Here is a 22,342-nt window from a genome sequence, read left to right as displayed (position 1 = left end):
CTCCCTCAGCTTACCCTAATCCTAAACCTGTGTCCAATAAAGTTTCATTTACAAAAGCAGGTAGATAATCTATGGGCAGAGTTTGCTGATTTGAATTTTTTTAAAAATATTGCATGAAACTATTATTTATTCTGATTGTCCCATTAAATTTAGTGGCCAAGGCAAGTGCCTCACTCCCCTCACCTTAGTCCTAACACTGCAACCAAGCCAGTCCTCTGAAGCAGATGATTATTTTCCATTGACTTCTGCTACTGGATAGTTAAACTTTATGTTTAACAATACTGGGGAGTTAAAAAGGAACTAAAAGGGCCTTTTCATATAACAACTGATGATGCCCGGTAGTTGCATTTTATACTTTTCTTTCTGGCAGAGTGGCAGGAGCAGTGAAGACACCAACATATGTATCTTTGTTGGTGTATTTTTTACCATTTACATTTTTTCATGGCTATCAGTTCATGAAAGCAATCCTAAATTGAGACATTATTAGAAAAAAATATTTTAATTGTCAAATTTCAAGTAACTGAATGAACCAGCTTATTGCTTCATTAATTCAATGAGGCCAATCAAAGTAGACAGAAGCCCTTACTCTGGAAACTGATGGTTCACCTACCATTGTTCTGGCTGGAGCTCAAGTTACACCAATGAATAGTGGTTTCTGGCCCATAAGATTGCAGTGAGAATATGTGCTGAGGAGCATAGTACAAGTCTGGTCTCCACCAGCCATTATCCCAGCTTCTCAAGCCCCTCATGACCAACTTTGAGTCTCTCAAAGGAAGATCACCATAAAGGACTAGGAAGGGCATGGATTCTTCTTGCTCTATGTTTCCTACACAAACCACATTTTTTATATCTCCAAGATCTTACGAATGCTGCTCTCTGTATCTAAAATGCTTTCTTTCTGCCTCCTCCTGGCTACTTTTATTAGACATTTTTGACAGTTTGAGCTTCAGGTAAAGATAAACTGGTCATATACCTCTAATTTCACTCTCTCTTTTAAACACTCAAACTTACAATGGCAGGAAGAATGTAGAGAGACAAGCATAGAAACATTTTAAAAGCTGAGCAATGAACCAGGGTTAGCTGACTTAGCAGACTCAAAGAAGCTGAATTCAGGTTGGCAATGGAGACAGCTGAGAACCAATCTAAGCTACATCACAGGATCCTTAATAAGCAGCCCTACGTACTGGAACTGGGATGTGGAGTTGTTATGCTGTAGAGAAGATTAAATAGAGAGGATCTGTGGACAGGAGGACACCAGGAACATTTGAGTAGTAATCAATACCCAAAACAGTGGATTTTCGTGAATGTATGTAACCTGAATGCTGAAAGCAGATGCCCCCACCACCTCTGCCCTTCTTGGCTCCCAGAACAGTGGCACCTAAACCCTTACCTTCCCAGGCAGAGGACTGGGAAAGTCAGTTTGGCTGAAGTGTGGCACGTACAAAAGGAAAGAGAGGTGGATAAGTTTTCAGACAGAGCTCAGAGGTCTGCCTTTTATTCTCCATGAAGAGAATTGGCACTAAAGATTTTGAATAGGGCATGATATAATGAGAGGAAGAGAAAAGAGATGTGGACACTCAAGTATATTTTAAGTTCAATGACATTAAGCACATTCACGGTGCTGTGCAACCATCCTCATCATCCATCTCCAGAACTCGTTTCACCTTCCTAAACTGAAATCTGTCCCCATTAAACATCAACACTCCATCCCCCATTCCCTCGACCCCTGGCAACCACCATTCTACTTTCTGTCTGTGTGAATTTGACTTTCTAGGGACCTCATGTAAGTGAGATTATACAGTATTTGTCCTTTTGTGACTGGCTTGTTTCATTTAGCATAGTCTTCAAGGTTCATCCATATTGTAGCATGTGTCGGAATGTCCTTCCTTTGTAAGACTGAATAGTATTCCATTGTATATAGATCACATTTTGTTCATCCATTCCTCTGTCTATGGGCACTTGGGTTGCTTCCACCTTTTGGCTATTGTGAATATTGCTGATGTGAACATGGGTGTACAAATAACAAAGTATTTTATATCATGTAGCATTTTCACACTGATTCCAAGGAAGCCTTGATCACAACAACAACAAAAACAAAAAATATATAAGTCTTTTGGAATCTCTAGGAGGCCCCAGGACTCCTGAGGATACAAGATACAACAGGGAGGCAGAGAACCTGGCCTTGACCTTTAGATCCTCCCTCTTTGAGGTGTGCACGCTTGGTGCTATTGCACCTTTCTAAGTCCTAGTTTTACCTTCTATAAACTGGGGCTCATGAGTCCTGCTCTGTTATCTACCCAGGGCTGTTGAGATGTCGCATAGGCTAACATGTGCGCAAGCCTTGGAAATTCAAAAGTGTGGGACATGGGGATGCTGCTGATGCTGCTGTCTAAGGAAGGTAGCAAGGGAGCTCAAGTGGAGCACGAGGGTAGCAGCATTGGGAGCAGGTGTGGGCAGTTGGTGCAGGCTTAAGAAGAGCTGTGAGAATCTTTCTGGGAGCAGGACCCTGTGATAAAGGGAGTTTGAGGTCAGGGGTACAAACTGAGGAAGTCGTGCAGAGTGAAATGTCAAAAGCAATTGATTATCTTAATTGCTCCACAGTTAGCTTGTTCCTTTATTTCTTAAATAAAAGAGCTCAATAAATATGCACTTATGATAATTGGGACCAAAATTCAATACAATCTAGGAGACGAATGGAATTATGGCCCTCACAGAGGACAGCACTGCATGACATGTTGTCATTCCCCTTTTAGGACAGAGACTCATGAAATAAGGGCTTTGCAGCTGAACTGCCTTTGCCCATGGTATGCTGCAGGATGCTGTCATCTGAGATGTCCTCTCCCCTCAATGAAGGACATGGACTCAAGACTATGTGTCCAGAGGGAATGAGATGTGTACTTGGCCATGTCCTGAACCCTTTCCACTCTTTTTCCCTTCAATTAAAAAAAAAATCAGCTGCTCCTTTACTGCCTAAAAACCGACAAAAATTTTGGAACCTAAAACAGGTAAGTGAAGCCCAGTTCTTTCATTTCCTTCCCTGGCAGGGAAAGGAAGGGTATTGGCAGAGGTTCTCTATTTCTTGCAAGCAGCTTCCCAGGCGACACCCCAGTCACCCAGCCTGGCCCTGGCTATACATTCTTAGTGCTGCTCAGAGGCTTTCAGAATCTAGGGCTCTGATAATGCTGGATTCGCCAGGCACTGGACATACAGCCTGTGCTCACAGGCCATGCACTCATGTCTAATACCAGCCTCTGACTTCCTTGGCGAGTTCAGGCAAGTTCCTCCATATCTGGGTCTCACTTTTCTCATCTCCCTGGAGCCAAGGAGCTCTAAGGTCCCTGCCTGCTCACCTGCCCCAAAAGCCTTTCAGCCCAAAGGAGCTTCAGCACATTTTCTCTTGTCCCTGTAATAACCCAAAGGGGTAGGCATAACTATGACATTTGAAGAGGAGGAAAGGGAAGTTTGGAGATATTAGGTCATAACATCACTCAAAGGCTTAGTGGCTGGACCAGGATTGGACTACAGGGCTCTGCCCTCTGCTTCTGGCTCAAGTCCCTCTTGCCCCACTCTGATGCTTTACTGGGGAAAGAAATAGCTGGTATGAGCTATTGAGGCATGGATGTTGCACGAATGTTTTTTAAGCAAAGATTAGAAAAGAGTTTGTTTTCTCCTCCCCAATGCCCTTTGTTCAATATGTTCAGATTCTTCATTGTCTCAGACAATGGATTCTCACTGGATGGTCCTGCTCCTCTCCTTTCATTTACCTTGGATGTGACATCTTTGTAGCCTGCATCTCTGAATAAGCCTTTTCCTTTCTCTGCAAATTGATGAAAGTTTCAAGCCTGCAATCAGTGCTTCTCTCCCCTAAGTACACACAGAGGAGAGACTTTGAAGCCTTGCCCCAGGCCTCTTTGCTCAGATTGACTTCTCAGGTCTGCAAATGTTCTATGTAGTTCTGTGCCCACAGTCATTTCCAAGACAGGGAGCTCAGAGCAGTCTTGCCACTCCTTCAGTCCCAGGGGGATTGTGCTTTCTATCGGATTGATATACCACAAAGAGAGAGGATCTAAAGGTCAAGGCCAGGTTCTCTGCTTCCCTGTTGCATCTTGTATCCTCAGGAGTGTGTGTGTGTGTGTGTGTGTGTGTGTGTGTGTGTGTGTGTGTGAAGGTGGGACAGGCATAGAGAGAGGGGTGCATGTAAAACCCTTCTCAAGGTCAATTCACTCTGAGATAAATGAGTAAGCAGGGGAAGGGCTACCACACTAAAAGATGAATTTTTGTACAGTCTAGCATTTCATCATAATATGGAAGCCATGTTACCGCTCTCAGTTTGTCCACCTGTAAAAATGGGCACAGACAGTATCTGAACCACCTCATCCCAGTGTTCAGCCTCCCCTAGGTGCCCTGCACAGTGGCTCGCACTTCCTATCCCTGGATGCAATGACAAGTAAGTGATTCCCCCGTCACTATCCCCAGGTGCCAAGCATGGGACTCAATGCCCTTTCATTTTTGTGCCTCAATGCTTCAACAGGCTAACTTGGAGCCCTCTTTCTTTTCCTTTAGATTCTTGACCTTTCTCGATATCTTCCCAAACTCTAAAGCTAGCAAATTGGCATTTATCCATTTACTTTCACATTAAATACACTCTCTGGCAACATTGTCAGTCCTCTGGGGCCCTAACATGCCTGTTTGCAAGCCTTCCTCATGTCCACTTCTAAATGTTAATATCGCTTAGCCCACCTTTTCCCTCCTCTTCCTTTATTGGTCTTTTTCCATTTATTTATTTTCCTTTTCTTTAGGTATCTTCTTTTATGGAATAATTTCTTTTAATCTTTCCTCTTATATTTTTTCTCATCCCCATTTCTAAAATAATTATAATGACTACATTTTAATTGTTTTCTTGTTAGGAGAAAAAAGATAAAATATTTTTCTTGTACATTTGATAGCTGGGGTATTTTTCATACCATTTTCCTGAACTTTTATTTTTCATGAATTGTACACAGGAGTTTATACTCCCATACAATTTTAAAGGTGTATTCCTAATTGCCTTGTACTTTTCCATGGCAACTAAATACCACAGGCTGGAAACTAGGAATATGAATGGCATTAGCTCAGGCTACAATAACAAATCAAGCTTCTAAGATCAGTTTTAAATGACCTGTTTTTGTGTATAACTGCAAAATGTATGGGTCACTTTTTTTCCTATTTTATGTTTTAAATTTTAATGAAGTTAATATTTTTTCATAGTTAAAGTAACAGATACTCATTATAGAATATTTGGAAAATAAAGAAACATAGGACCAAAAACATCTGTAGTTTCACCTCTCAAAAGTAACCACAGTTATTAACACTTTGTATTTCCCTCATGTGTCACTACTTAGAAGAATCTGTGACAAATCCACAAGGCTGTAAGCTCTGTGGGGTAGAGATCATGTCTTATTCATCTAGAATACTGCATGGTACAAAAGAGAAAACTCCATAAATGTCTATTGAAAAGCAAAGGATAAATCTTGGGTCCCTGACCTAGGAAATCGAGGTGGGGTATCATTAACCATGATAGGAAATATGAAAGAATCAGATATGGGCTAAAATGATGCTGAAAAGATAGGCAAGGGACTAGTTGGGGAAGGCCATGTTAACATAAGCAAGACTAGAACATGAAAGGCCCTGAAAGTCAAGTTATAGGGAACTTTGAAGAGTTTTAATCAGGACAATGATATTATTTTACTTTGAAATATTCACCCTGGCTGCTGTACTAAAGTAGAGCAGGTGCTGAAGTAAGGGGGATAGAGGAATCAGATGACTTTCAAGTTTCTGGCTTGAGTGCCTGAGGAGCTAGTGGAATTATTCACTGATACTGGGAATACAAGATAAAAAGGCAGATTGAGAAAGAAGAATGTCGAGGTCAGTTTGGGATATGTTGAGTCTACAAAGATAATGGTACAGCAAAGCAGAGATTCCAGTAGGTGATTGGATCTATGAGTCTGGATCTCAGGAGAGAGGTTTGAGGTTTTATATAGATTCATTGCATAGAATCATTGATGCCATGAGAGATTAGATCTTCCATGGTCAGAGCAAACAGAATCAACAGAACCCTGGGAGACAAATATTCATAAAGAAGTGTAAGGACTTATAAAAGAGACTTATAACAACTTGGAAGATAACCAAGAACATGGTTTTGTGAGACAAAAAAGGAAAAAAAATTGTTTCAAGAATAAGGAAATGGTCAAGAATATTAAATGCCACAAAAAGTAAAGACTGTAATATGTCCATTTGACTTTTTTTAGATGGCAGCTATAAGTGAGAGTAACATTATCAGAATAATAAGGTAAGGGCCTGATTACAATGGGATAGAAAGCAGATGATAGCAACACACAATTAGAAAATACGATTTAAAAATATACCATTTACAATAGCAACAGAAATTATAAGATGCTTAGCTATAATTCTATGTGAGTGTATGCAAGATATTTCTAAATAAAATTCTACAACATTGTTTAGAAAATAATAAAAATGACCTAAGTAATAGGAATATAAACTATGCTCAGGAATACAAACACTCAGTATCATAAAGATGTAAATTCTCCAAATTACTCTATATAGTCAGTATGCTTTCCAACAAAAGTTTAACTCTTTTTTTTCTTATGGTACTTGAGGTAATTTTTAAAATTTATACGGAAGACCAAAATTCATACAGAAGAGCAAAAGGCCAAAAATAAACAGCAAAATACTGAAGAAAGAAACAAGGTGAGAGATTTCCCCTAGGACATATCAAGTCTTATTATAAAGCTATATGACAATGTGATATTACTCAGGGATAGACAAAGATATCAATGGAACAGTATAATGAGCTCAAACACAGACCCACACATGTATGGAAACTTGATTTGAGATAGCACTACAAATCAGTGAGGAAAGGAAAAACTATTCAATAAATAATACCGGGAAAATTAGTTACCCACATAAAAACACTGTAAACATAAATGTATATATCCCTACCTCAAACCAAGTACAAAAACAAATCCAAGAAGGTCAGAGTTCAAAATATGAAAAGCAAATTTTAAACTTTTATGAGAAAACATAGAGGAATATCATTAAGGCCTTAAAGAAGAGATTCTTAATCAAGTCACAAAAACAGAAATCATAAAGAAAAATGATAATTTTTACTGTGTTAAAATGTAAAATATCTATTTGACAGAAGACACCATTAACATAATGAAAAACAAAAATCAAAACCGGAAGATGTGAATAATGTGTATAACTTGTAAATATTAATATACAGAACTAATAGAGAACTCACAATATCGATAAGAAAAAGACAAACAACTTTAAAAAAAGGGCAACTATTAACAGGCAATTACTAATAATAGAAACTTAATGGCTACTGAACTCATGAAAACATGTTCAATCTCACTAATAATCAGAGAAATGCCAAGTAAACAACAATAAAATACCATTCCACACTCATATAATTGATACATATTTAAAATCTTATAATTCTAAGCATCTCAAGGAAGTAGAGGATCAGGAACTCATAAACGGCTGGTAAAAGCATAAAATGTGCAACCTAGGTGGGCACTATAACAATATCTGGTCAAACTGAAAATGAGCACATAGCAGTTTTAGATCTAAGAAAGAAATCTTAGGAAACATATTCCCACAGTACACAAGGAAACATACATGAATTTTCATTGCAACCTTTTTTTTTTTTGGCAAAAAAAATGGAAATAAAAATAGGAGAATAGATAAATACATTAAGGCACATTCATAAAACAGAATACTATAGAACAATAAATTTGAATGAACTATAGGCTGCACATGTCAACATGAAAAATCACAAGAACATAACAGTAAGTGAAAAAAGCATATTGTGAAGGCTAGAGTATATTTCCCTTTACATAAAGTTTACGAGAGAGAGAGAGAGAGAAGAATTACAGTGAATTCCCAGTGATTCAACTGGATATTCAATATTTTGTGTCTTAAAAAAAGATCTGAAGCAAGTATGTTAAAATCTTAGGATCTGAAAAAGCCAAGTGTTGGGCACATGAATATTTTCTGTGTTTTTCTCCACATTTTTCTATGTACCTGAAATATTTCATAATTTTAAAAAGTTAAGACAGTTGAGTAGTGGGAGATAATTTATAAAAATAGTTAGAAATGGCATATAGAAGAATTTAGACTTAAATCTGCAGGAAGTAGGGAGCATGGAAGGTTTCTAAGCAAAGCAGTGCTAAGATCAGAGTTATGCTTTAGAAAGAATTCCAGAAGAAAATTAGTTAGGAAACTACTGCAAAGGCCTAAATATGAGATGATAAAGTCCTGAGCATGAGCAGAGGGATTGACATTGGAGAAGAGAAAATGATGAATTTGGGAGACACTGCAGAGATAGAAGAAATGAGATTTGGCTTTCAAATACAACCTAAGAGAGCCTGCCAAAACTTTTTGTATTTTGAAAATCTTAGCAAAGAGTGAGAGAGCAATCACCACCATAAATTATAGAATCAAGCCCTGGGTCTCTGGTAGTTGCAGTAATAAAAAGAAATATTTATTGAACAGCTCAATTTTAGTCTGGCAATTTATTATACAGAAGAAAGAAGAGGAAAAACATATGCTTCCTTTGCTGCACAAGTAACGGGGCCTGCAAGCAGCCTAAGAACACAGAGAACACAGTTATCCATTTTCTCCTGGATAAGGTTCTAAGCTGAGCACACCCCAAAGATCACTTCCACATCAGTAGCTCTTCTTGCTACTTAACTACCCTAATTTTTCACTGCCATCGCCCCATTGCCCTCATGGAGATACCAAGGCTTGGAAGTACTATGGTCTCTCCTAGGTCACAGAGATAGTTAGTGGCTATATCAGGACTCAAAACTGGATAGCATAACTTGTACTCATTTCTTGTACTTCATAACTTGTACACTGTCTTCTCTCCTTATGTCCTTTATCACAATTCTTCAAGGGAGGACAATAAAGTATTCAAATGTAGGGCCTGACTCATATAATAACAAGCCCTCAAATTGAACACTTATCAAAAAAAGTTATAAACAAAGTAAACCCATATTTATATGGGCAAATAATTTTTGCCAAAAAAGCCAAAAACATACAGTGGAGAAAGGACAGCCTCTTCAATAAATGATGGTGGGAAAACTGGAAAGCCACCTGCAAAAGAATGAAACTAGACTGTTGTCTATCACCACACACCCACATTAACTCAAAATAGATTAAGGACCTGAATATAAGACCTGAAACAATAAAATGCATAGAAGGAAACATAGGAACTAAACTCAAGGACCTTGGACTTATAGCAGATTTTATGAATTTGACCTCAAAAGCAGGGGAAGTAAAAGCAAAAAGAAATGAATGGGACTACATCAAATTAAAAAAGCTTCTGCTCAGCAAAAGAAATCCTCAACAAGGTAAAGAGACAACCATGCGAATGGGAAAATATATTTGCAAGCAACACCTCTGATAAGAGCTCAATATCCAAAATATACAAAGAACTCATACAACTCAATAATAACAAAAATCAAAGGATCCAATCAAAAAATAGGCAGAAGACCTGAACAGACACTTCTCCCTAGAGGACATACACATGGCCAACGAATATATTTAAAGATGCTCAACATCGCTAGCTATTAGGGAAATGCAACTCAAAACCACAATGAGATACCATTTCACACCTGTTGCAATAGCTATAATCAACAGCACAAGTAATAAGAAATGTTGGAGAGGATGCAGAGAAAAATGAACCCTCATACACTGCTGGTGGGACTGCAAATTGGTACAGCCACTATGGAAAACAACATGGAAGTTCGTCAAAAAAACTAAAAATTGATCTACCATATGATCCGGCAATCTCTCTATTGGGTGTTTACCCCAAAGACTTCAACACCTATATCCAAAAAGATATTTGCACACAGATGTTCATAACAGCATTATTCACAGTGGCCACGGTGTCCTACGATAGATGATTGGCTAAAGAAGCTGTGGTACATATATACAATGGAATATTACTCAGCCATAAAAGATGAAATACCGCCGGTTGTGACAACATGGATGGACCTGGAGATAATCATGCTAAGCGAAATAAGCCAGGCAGAAAAAGTTGAAAATCACATGATATCATTTATATGTGAGATAAAAACCTAAAAGCAACAAACGAACAGGACAAACAGAGACTCATGGACATAGACTATAGACTAGTGTTTACCAGGGGATAGGGAGGAAGGGAGAGGTAGATGGGATAAAGAGGGTCAAATGTGTGGTGACAGAAAGAAATCTAACTATGGGAGGTGAACACAGTGTAAATATATATATGCCTTACTGTTAAAGTGTACAGCTGAAACTTATTGGATGTCGTTAACCAACGTCAATATAAAAAGTAAATAAATATATTAAAGTTAATTAATTAATTTTCAAAAAACAAATACATAGGCTGTAATCTCTGATATTGTAAAAACGGAATGTAGAAAGGTGGTTATCAGGGGCTGCGGGACTGGAGGAGATTGTTGTTTAAGGATACAAACTTGCAACTAGTAGTGGAATAAATTCTGGAGATGTAATGCACAACATACTGATCACTGTCAACAGTACTATATTATAAACTTCAACACAAAAAAGGAAGATAATTATGTGACGTGATAAAGGTGTTAGCAAACACTACTGTAGTAATCATATTGCAATATATGAATATATCAAACAGACACGTTATACACCTTAAACTTACACAATGTTATATATCAATTATATCTCAATTAAAAAAGATTTGACTAAGGAACTCAGAATAACTGATGACAGGGCAACAGGGGCAAGCCTTGAGGAGGTCCATTGAGAGCCAGCGGCTGAGCAACCTTTCAGGCAGTTCTCTTGGTGGTGGAGAAGGCAGGTAGGGGACACCAGGGAGGTCTAGGAATAGTATTGTTTCCCTTGGAAAGGACCTTCAAAGAATATCTAAAACTGGTTCAACCACGATGAAAATTCCAAGTGGCTTTTTCTATTCTTTTCTTCATTCCTTCCTCTCTCCATCTACTCAGTGATGGTTTGGTAGGCACTTACAGGAAGTAAGTTTTGTATGATGTGAAATGTGTTGTCCTCAGAAGATCTAAGTTTGATCACTCCTTTCATTGTACCTATTGACAAATTGCAATTACTTTATGTATTTTACTAAGTACTTGTTTTTATGCATTTTCTCATTGCCATCCTCATTCCACCTTCATAGCTGCCCAGCATTTCATATACACTTGGCTGTAAGTTTCATAGCTACAGGTATTATGAGTTGTCTTGTGTGCCACTATAGCCTCAGAACCCAAAGCAATGTCTGTCACATATTAAGTGTTCATTATATTAGTGCACGCGCATGGTCGTGCGCGTGCACACACACACTCACGCACACACTCCAAACTCCCCTAGAACACTGGCAAGGTAAGAAAGGATTGGCAGGCAGTTACTTACATAGTGTTACAAACTTATTAGCAAACTCATTCAATCGTGCATACACTCATTCATCCCAAAGTATATGTTGAGCACTGGAGATGCAGAGATAAATTAAATCCATTAATTAGCTCTCTCCATAGAGGAGGAAGACTTAAACAAACAAGTAAACTAATATGACATGATAGAGATTTTCAGAAAAAGTTGGGAGGAAAAGTTATTAAAATGGAGAGAATAATTATTTATGGAGAGAAGATAGTATTTGATCAAGACCTTGAAGGGTGAACAAGAGGTGGGAGGGGGTAAAGGACACTGTAATCAGAAGCACTGTCATGAGCAAAGACACAGCGGCATGAAAGTGCCTGAGGACACTGCCATTCAGGGAAGGGCAAGTGGCCAGCATAACCAGAGCATGGTGTGTGTAGAGGAGAGTGATGAGAGAAAAGCTAGAACATTTAAGTAGGAGGGCTCAAATTAGGATTCAGTGGGCCCCTCAGGCATCTGTATGCCTGGGTGAAGAACTCCAGTGACTTTATTCTCAGCAGCACAACTACTGTTTGAGATTCCTGCTTCCATAGTAAAAATCATCCTCTTACACCACAGTGGTCCCATATCATCATTTTTACCTACCTTTGGTAACAGTCCCTTTAGAATGCTCAAAATCAGAAGCCAGAGAAGACTATGTTCACAGGTATGTGAAAGTCATGAAATAGGAAAAAAACCAACTTTTCCTCTACATCTGAATTTTAGCTTTTGAAAAGATAAGAGAAGTGGAACAATTTTACTAATGAGGTCATTTTTGATATTTAATAAACTTTTATGAAGATTGGTACAGTGTTAAATCTTATTCCACTACACCCATTTACTTAACTAAATTTACCTAAATTGGCCTATGAGTCTTCAGGGCCATAGTTTGCCATAACCATCATTCCCAAGTTCCCAGAAAAATCTCCACATTTGACAGGAGACTGATATATCCCAGGATTTGGTGTGAGTGTGGGTATTTGAGCAGTACTGATTGAACTCCTGCCAAAGTTTGTATATATATTCCCAGAAAAGGCTATTCCAGACCCAGGGCTGGTTTCCATCACTAACAGATCTGAGTTTTTCATTGTAAGCAGGGTGTGTGTATGTGTGGGTGTGGTGGGGTGGGGGTGGGAAAGAGGAGGTCCTGGTTATGGTGGTAGTGATATTTTTGAATTCTTTAACTGATTAATAGCTATAACCTAAGAGTCATTTTGGTTTTAGCACTTTTTTGCTTCTAACAGAAACATAGATGCATCTTTCTTTTTATCTTCCCTATTGCACAAGGTACAATAACAGAGACTTTGACTGGGAGTTCAGAGACCTAGGTTCTCATTTTACTCCTCTGCTAACTTTCCATGAGACCTTGGGCAAGTTACTTCACCTTTGTATACCTCAGTTTCCATGTATGTATAATAAGGGTGTTAGACTAAATGATCCTTAAGAGCTCTTCCAGATCAAAAAATCATAGGAGTCAGTGGACTATAAAACCTGGTTTCTTTCTCAAAGGTGGTATTGGTTAAGTTTGGGGTGATACATTTTGAGAGTATGAGGCAATAATAAAATCTATGAATGCAAGATGTCTTCAGAAACATTGTATTGATGGAACACAATTCTGTAAAAATTAGTTTCTGTTTCAGTGAGCTGAACTGAGGATCTCAGTGTTCAACTTTATTCCATAATTTTTCTTTATTTTCAATGTTCCTGGAGTTCTGAGAGAATGAGATCCAGGGCTACCTCCTCCCAAAGACTACCCGCTGACTAGGAGCATTCTCCCCGTAATACATCTGTGCTCTTCATCTCTGCTGTGTGTCCTGCTGTCCACCACAACAGCCCGGAAAACATGCATATTAAAGGACACAATACTTTTTTAAGTGAATACCACAGAGACGTACCTTGCTCAGCTCTGTCTACATGAAAGATCGTATAATAAAAGAATAATGCCAAGGATTTGACTTCATAGGAGTTGCAGAACTGGTTGCATCATTCCATCCACCTACCTTGTCCTCAGTTTCATTTGAAAAATAGGGATGATAATATATACCTCAGAGGTATTATTTCATAAAAGGAGATAATATGTGTGAAAATACTATACAATATCTATAAACCAAAATATATATATATGTTTGTTATCCTCAGAGAGGTTTATTTCCTGAGAGGGACCGTTGAGATTATCTACTGAACCCTCATTTAATAGATGAGAAAACTGAGGCCCAGAAAGGGCAAGGGACATTCATAGGATGATCATCACAAGAATATGCCTTTGCTTTCTTCCTTCAACACAGATGATGATCATAGAGTGAAGGAAAGACAGTTCGTGGTAAATATAGCTTTTGTCTTGCCTTCCCCAGATGCAGTCTCTGGCAGAGCAGAGGGGTGTAGGCAAAAATTGACAGTTCTGAATGTTTAGGTTGAATTATCACTGGAAACTTCCCTCACAGGACAGAGAGGAAGAAAAAGTCAGTGTTATAGATAAACAAAAACTTGGCAAAGAATTTATTTCATAAGTAAAAATACTAAAGGGACACTAGAGTACTAAGAGAATCTCTTTCTCCTCATAGCTGAGGTTATCCTGTGATAAACTGCACCTTCAAATCTAGAGGACAAACTTAACATTCCAAAAGTCTGCCTCACTCATTCAACATTCACCAAATACTTAATGTGCACTTACTGTGCTGGGTGTTGTGGCAGGTGCTGGGGAGGGGATGGAGGCATAAACAAATACTTAGAGTATAAGTGGGCAAGCAGCAAAATTATGTATGAACAAAAGTGCCTATGGAAACACAAAGGAGAGAAGAACCAGACTATGGTACCATTGAGCAAGAAAAGCTTCACAGAGGGGGTGAAATTTCACCTGAGTTTTAGATGGGCACCCAGTAGAGAAAGCAGGAACTGATACTATCTCATTTATTTCTGTGCATTAGATGCCTTTATAATCTCCACTCAAAAGATGAGGAAATTTGGATTCTGAGAGATTAGATAACACAGCTAGATCAAATAAATAGAAGGCAGAGACATAATTTGAACCTAGATCTATCTCATTTCAAATCCTGTTATCTTAACTACTACTAGGCTAACCAGGAATTTCATCAGAGGGCCCAGAAGCACAGAGGCCTGAAAGAACCGGGATGGCTTGTTCCAGAAGTTTAAAAGTCTTCCAGTGGTATTGGGCAAGTCTAGATTTGATTCTATAGTCAGTGAGGAAGCAATGCATGTTTATAAAGAGGGGGATAATATGATTAGATTGTGTTTTGTTTTCTTTTGCTATGCTTTGTTTTGCTTAGCAGTACCATTCTGGGTACAGTGTGAAGAATAGATTGTAAAGGGGCGAGGGAAAGTAAAAGTCCAGGCAAGAGATAGGATGCCTTGAACTAAAAGGTAGTAGCAGTCGAGAAATAGAGAAATCAACAGATTAGAGAGGGTGCTCAGAAGATACAATCAATAAGATTTTATGATAGATTGTATGTGTGTATGGAAAAGAGGAGTCTAGATGACTTCTAGGCTTTTAGCTTGGGTGATTAGCAGAAGATGTCATTAATCAGGATCATAAATACAAAAAGGCTTTAGGGGAAAAGACATGCAGAGTTTGAAGGACATTTGAATAAAGTGTATCAGTAGGCAATCACATACGGTTAGTAACTGGAGCCACAAAAATGCTGAGCTTGCCCTGTAAAATGTATGGTCTGGAAAAAGAAAATAGTCTAGGACAGAAGGTCCCTGAAAAACATTGGCATTTAAGAGTTGATCAGAAAAAAAAAGAAGCCTGTAAAGCAGACATTTACTATAGTTCCTTCCATTGCTACCTCTATACCCTACGGCGAGAGCACAGTATACATTCCCAGGTCAACAGTAGGGAACCACTGAATGCTACAGCAAACCACAGATGAGAATGAGTAACAGTGCATAAGAGAGGCTCAGAAACTGTAGGACTAGTTCCCATTTCATATATCTACTCCTAGACATACTGCAGATAATGTAGATATTATTACCAAAACATATTTTATATCCATCTAATATTGTTTCTGTTGGTGAGCCACCAGGGAAAGTTTGATTAAAATGATTAAATGTTTTATTAAAATGTTTCATGACTTTTGTTGACTCAAATGGTCTTGTTGGATCTCCCCAATATTATTTCTGTATAATTTCGAGATTTTAACTTAACAAACTGGAAAACAAAAAATGATTTCATCTAATAGATTTGAGTGTTCTTTCGCCTTCATTAATTTTCTACACTTTAAAAGTCAATATAAATTTGTCTTTTACAAAATTACCAGTAAAATTCTGAAGCACATTGACCATTAACTGTGTAGCATCCTCCTCCTATTCTAAGAATAAAAATCTTCTCCAGAAAAAAAAAATTAATACAATGTAGTGGTTAGGAAAGTAAAAAAAAAATTGAGATTGGAGTTGCACTCACATATTGCTGAAGGGGGTGGCTTTGGGGTTTATTTGTCATTCATTGGAACAACTAGTCTCTTGTTATGCAAGAAAACTCAATGTTGAGCCACATTTAGTCATCATTGATCAATTGTTCCATGATCAGTTCAGATTTGTTCTCTTGAGAGTTTTAAGAGAGCTAAATAAGTTTAGCTAAAATGGAGCTTGTTGCCTATCTGCATTAGCTTTTGCAGAATAATTTTTCTCCCTCTGTCTATGACATGGTGTTGATATATGACAATAACCAGAGACTTGCTTATATTGAAATCAGAAACCCTAGAGACTAGCTTTTAATTTCAGCACCTTTGTTATGATAAATTCATTTCAACACAAATCTTCTTGGCCATGTCAAATTTTTCATCACCTTTGGGAAAGACTATTTTCCTCTGAGCCCATTCAGGGGAGGCGGTGGGTGGTAACACACCACAGACCTGGGGTTATGCACATGTCACCAGTTCCAATTTTCCAGATCTTGAATGATATTGGGTCAACTGCTAAGCCTATCAGCCTATGTTGGGTCGATGATATCAAGATCAGACATGGTTCTTATCTCCATAGGACTCTCTGTATGTGAACTGCAGACTGTCTCTCTCTCTCTCTCAGTCCTATATATTTGCAAGAGAAAACATGAAAATACAGTGATGAATCAAATTAAATCTAGTCCCTGAATTACAAATGATCATCTTGATGTGTTCTCACTCCACCTTTCCCCTGTGCCCTAGCTGGAGTCTCATTTAGCTGTGGTGAAAATGACTTGATGCTCTCCCAGAGCATACAGGCTTGGTAGGACAACAGAGTAAGAAGAGCACTGAGTTGAGCTGCCTAATTGTTAACTCCACTTTCAAGGTGAATTTGTTCAGTTTGATTACTTGTCTCCAAACACTGAGTTGCACTATAACTGCCCCCTATTTTTTTTACTGGAGAGAATTAGGGAGCAAGCCTGAAAAAGTGACAGTCTTAGTACAGGTGGAGAGACTGAACACCAAGAAAGGGGAAGGAGGGAGACAAACCAGTCAATTATAACATAAAGAAAATACCAAACAAGTTAATCTCCAAAATCCTTCTCTAGTGTCAAGCAAAATGCCAGGCACAGTGGGCCCCTTAGGAAATGGCAGTTGAATTGAAGAGATTTGTCCCATTACCAAATTTAAATAGAGGTCTCTTTTTTTTCCACTCCAGGAGAGGAATTTTCTGCTTTCATTCTAGAACTCCCATTGGTATCCTTAGGCCTGGATATTTGCTCCATTGTGGCTTATATAGCTTTTGATGGACTAGTCCAGTGATGACTGAATATAGTGCTTCCATGAACAAATTGTCTTTAGAGTTTCAAACATGGGATATACAAATAAGATTTTGGTGCACAGCCTATTTATTAGTAAATTGGGGAGTCAATTATGTTCTCTCAACACTTTTAATTAGGAAAAATGCTCCAATTTTTATTGTCTGCCTCATTAAGCTGTGAACAATTAAAAAGCAGGGAATTTGTAACCTCAGAATGTGATGAGCCAAAACATAGATGGGTTTCGATTACTGTATGTGTGACAAAAATAATGGCGGGCATATGGAGAATGCTTCTAGAGACTCAAGAAGTGTTTTAGGTGCTTTATGTGTATTAACTTATTTAGTCTTGTAACAACATCATAAGAAAGACACTATTATTAATCCTAATTTTACAGATGAAGTCCTATGACACATAGAGGTTAAGCAACTTGCTAAAAATTATAGCTACTAGGTGGCCAAGCTGGGATTCAAATCCAGGCCACTTGATTCTAACTTGGCATTACTATGCTTCAATTTTCTCCTTCAAAGCCTTTGCTCATACCGCTCCCTATTCCTCTAAAGTTTTCCCCAAATTTGTCAAAATTCCTCCCATCCCTTGAGGTTCCAGGATGCCATCTCTTTCATGATGCCTTCCCAGATCCTATTTGTTGGCATCAGCCTCCATTTTCTATGCTCCCAGAGCTTTGCAAAGTTCTCTCATGGGACTTCTCACACTTGGTCTTTGATTTATGCTATCTACAAACTCTTTATAGACTGCTGACCAACCCCATATGGCATTGGGAACTTTTAGTCATTATGGAGGGTGGAGGCTAGACTTTGCTTAACTTTGTATCGCCTTTAAGTCATCCACAAAGTAGGTGACTAAGATATGGTCCTTTCCCTCAAAAATTTATAATTGCCTACTGAAATACATCATTCTTGCCCAAGGAGAAACTCAGGCCCTATTTACACAGAACACAACATTTGACATTTGCAGGACCAGTTTCATATCTTGGAACACTCACACTGGTCTTTACCTGGGTTGTCCCTGGGATAGCGGATAAACTGGTGTGGCTTAGTAATCATAGTAACCTTAGTATACTTGAGGAAAGGAAACTCAGCTCAGCCTCTCACCTGAAATAGAAATCTCCTCTGCAGAGTCCCGGCCAGAGGAGTTCACCATCTATGAGTGTTGCCCAGGCCATGGCAGAGATACTTCTCTCATGAACAGTCTGTACCCATGTCTGTAGCCCTGTTGGTAGAAAAGTTTTTCTGAGGTTGAGATAAAATATGCTTTCCTCATGTCTCTTGGACCTCTGTTCTTCCTTCTGCCCCGCAAAGTCACACCACAACAAATCTCTCTTTTAGTCAATTATTTTGAAAGTTTGGTCCTGATCAACTATTCAGTACATGACACAAATGACTCAGACAACTGTACTTCAGCATCACACCCACCAAACTGCATTACCCTTTCAGCTATTTGATGGATTACTTAACAAACGTCCCTCAAGGGGCTGGAAATGATTGATTCTTGTTTCTATGTATAGATATTGTCAAGGAGAGAACACTGGCTTGTTCAATGCCCAAATGTCTGGAAAATAGCTTCCCACTCACAGCTCGGGCCATCAACTTCTTGCACTCCATGGGTCTTGGTTTGAGCACTGCCTTCTCCCCTTCATACCACAGTGTCCCAGGAACAAATGCTTCTTCCCTTGCTATCATCCTCTGAAGTTTTCCGTGACTTTGCCCAGCCCACACTTTAGGGATATGGGACAGGAGCTGGCTTGGAGGCTCTGGGCCAGTTGAGTTGCTACCAAGACAGCTGTCCTGCTCCCCCAGAGCCTCTAGACCTCACACACTTATATCTTCCCACCCTGCCTCCATGAAACACAGAGGGGCTTATGCAGGTCTGGTCTCCTTATTAGCCCTGGGATCCCAGAGCTCTCCAAGGCCCAGCCAGATCCCGGTACAATTTGAGATTATAAGTGGATCCAGAGAATTTACAGAGCGTTCATAATTTTTCTGGATTTGATAAAAAAAATTCTTAAGAGCCAGAAAAAAAAAGGACCACACCTCTAAGATTAAGGCCCAGAAAAAAATGTCCAATTTTAAATTTTGAAATAAAAGTTGTAGGAAGAGGGCATCTGGACATTTTATAAATGTACTCAACATAAGAGTTATCTTAACAGAGGTTCTAATTTCACTGATCCCATTTTATCTGCTACTCTATTCTGTATCTGAGACAACGATGAAGGAGATATAATCAGGAAAATGGGTCTATTGCATGAGCTACTGTCCAGGAAAGATAGAAATCAGAATTAGTTCCAAATTTGGCTTTCACCACTAACTGTTTTGTCTTGGGCAAATCATTTCACTTCTCTGAGCCTAAGTTACATCAGGTGAAACGACAGGACAGTAACATCTTCCCTGTCTACCTTGGGGCTAGCCTGAGGATGCTGTGAGACAAAACATGTGAAGATTCAGATCTGTTTTCCTTGAGAAATATCTGAAATAACAAAGGGGCTGCTTCCTGGGGCTGCCAATGAGTTAATTCTGAGCAATAAGAGTGATGTCCAGTCCCCAAATGCCCCAATCTGCCCTTAAAGAAAGAGTAGTTACTGTGAGTCAGGTAGGAAAAAAAAAAGCCTTGCCATCTGCAGGCCCCCTTTCTTCATGATCATTTAAACACAGAGTATGTGTTTATGTCTGTCTTCCATAGTACCTTTATCCTTAAAACTAGACTTGACCTACTGGCGTGTGTCAAGAGTCATTAACTTGTCACCCAGCTGATGTCTGCAGTTCCTAATGTCCAAAGGGGTAGAGGCAGGTGAGAGGGGGCTGCAGAATGGTATATATTTCTGTGCAATTTTGTTTTAATTGTGTAAGAAAAAAGCAATTTGTTTGATAAATAGTTTCCTTTCTGTTTAAATTTTTGCGTGAAAATATATTGCCACGGCTTAGGGATTTGCTAGTCTTCCAAAGTCACACCTTCTTAGATCCTCTCATTCTCTGCTTTCAATAATTTCTTCTCTGTCTCATGCTGGGCTAACCCATTAGTGGTCTGACTGCTCCTTCTCTGCCTCCTAGATGCTCCATTCAGTTTTCTACCATTTGAAGAACATTTCATGCAGTAGTTGGCAGAACTCTCTCAATTTAAAGAGGCTTCTGGACAATTCCAGAATATCTTCTCCCTTCAAAGTATGTGCTGCCCAATAACAACTGAAATATAAACCTGATGCTTTTGACTTTCATCCTTCTCCTGAAATAATATTACTAATGACTTTTTGTGACTATTGGAGATATTTGAATAAATATTGAATTAAAACACTGGCAACAAATATCCATGAGTCCTATAAAAAAGCCTAAAATTAAATGTTCATTTTACACACAAGAACAATTTCATTACTATTTCTTTGATCTATATATCTAATATTGTCATAAAATTTGTGTTAAGGAAAAATATGTTTATTGCATTATATTATATTTATATTATATTTCCCATTGTTTAACACTACAAAAAATAGGTAAGTATTCCTGATGGGAAAGACACAATTTCTCAAAAGTACATTTTAGAATATAACAGGATTTTTAAAAGATTATGTCAAATTGATCCCTTAAATTATTCTTTTCACTATTTACAATGTTAAATCAATGCTTAAATACACTTTAAAGCAAGAACACCTGGATCACGCAAGGTAAACAGAAAGTAGAGGTGGATAGGACAGGCCTAGGAGAGCAAAGGTATTCTCCACAGCCTCACAGTTTTTACTTTATGTCAAAAAATAGATAAGAGCCCCCAAAGAATGGATTAGTGATTCTGGGAGATTCATCAACTACTTCTCAGTCCTCCTCTTGGCGAAAAGTAGATTTCTTAACTCAGTGTCATATGGTACATCTTTAAATCAATCATCATAGAATTTTGGCACTGGAAGGGCCTTCGAAGCCAGATAACATATCATGAATACCTCTTATGTGCCAATACCTATGTTAGATGCTAGAAAAGTATAAGATCAATGAATGAGGCATGGGTCTGCCCTCAAGAAGCTATCTAGACCAACTTCCTAATTCTATTCATGGAGAAATGGTCCACAGAGTAGAGCAGGTTTGCCCAAGGTCATCTGGTCATCTAAATATTACAGGTCATCTTTGGGGAGCTGGGAAACAAGAAACAATATGGAATCAATTCTTTGATAGAGACCATCACTGCTGGGATCTGACATGGGTAAAACTTAAGCCTCTTTGTTATCAGAATGTTCTTTTATCTTATTAGTCAAGTGTCTTAAATCAAATGTCAAGTCTTTCTAAATAAACACACAGTGGATGTCACTACAGCATGGCTACAGGCATGTTTAAAATGAACAACAAAGATGACTGCATCTTTAATATCCTTGAAATATTTGGTCGGATTCCTTTTAGTCACAGGCTATGTTAAAAAGTTTTTCTACATGGGGAACCTGTGAAATTCAATTAACGTTCAATGGTCTGATATAAGAAAGGGTTAGCAGTATTGATTTAGGGTTCTCTAAGAAACCAACTGTTGAAAAGATCAAACAGGACACTGAGTTTTTGAGGTTTTCATCAAGCATGCAAGGTTTTGACATTTCATTATCCTTAAAATGAAAGCAAAGGCAGGGCAATGAGGCAAGGGGAGGGAGATTACCAGTAAGTACCCATCAATTCAGCCAGAGAGGCAATGAATATCTAGTGGAAAAATGTATGACTGGAGTTTAGGTAAAATATCTATCACTGACTAGCTGGATGATATTAACTAAAATATTTAAGCTCTTTTACTCAATCTATAAAAATGAGTCTGATGTGAGGCTTATTATGAGATAATGCTTACGGGACTATTCTGCAGGCTGTAGAAGTGTTCTTCACATGTGCAGGGCTCTCATCACACATTACTATGGCCCAAGCAAGCTCTGATAGAGCAAAGAATTAAGTGCACAAGCTAGGAGGCAGGCTGCCTGGATTCAGTCCCAGTTCTGACCTAGGGCAAGTTTCTTAACTTCTCTGTGCCTCAGTTTCCTTACCTATAAAATATGGGTAAGGCAAGCATTTATCTCATAAGACTTTTATGAGGATTATCTTAAATGAGAAAGGTAAGGCACTTAGCCCAGTGCCTGGCACATATAATAATAGCTCATCAAATGTTAAGCGATCTTATTATTATTGATATACTTTGAATTGT

This window comes from Pteropus vampyrus, unplaced genomic scaffold (genome assembly GCF_000151845.1).
Source record: "Pteropus vampyrus isolate Shadow unplaced genomic scaffold, Pvam_2.0 Scaffold776, whole genome shotgun sequence".
NCBI lineage: Eukaryota > Metazoa > Chordata > Mammalia > Chiroptera > Pteropodidae > Pteropus > Pteropus vampyrus.
The sequence above is the reverse complement of the archived record's forward strand: the minus strand, read 5'-3'. Positions refer to the sequence as shown.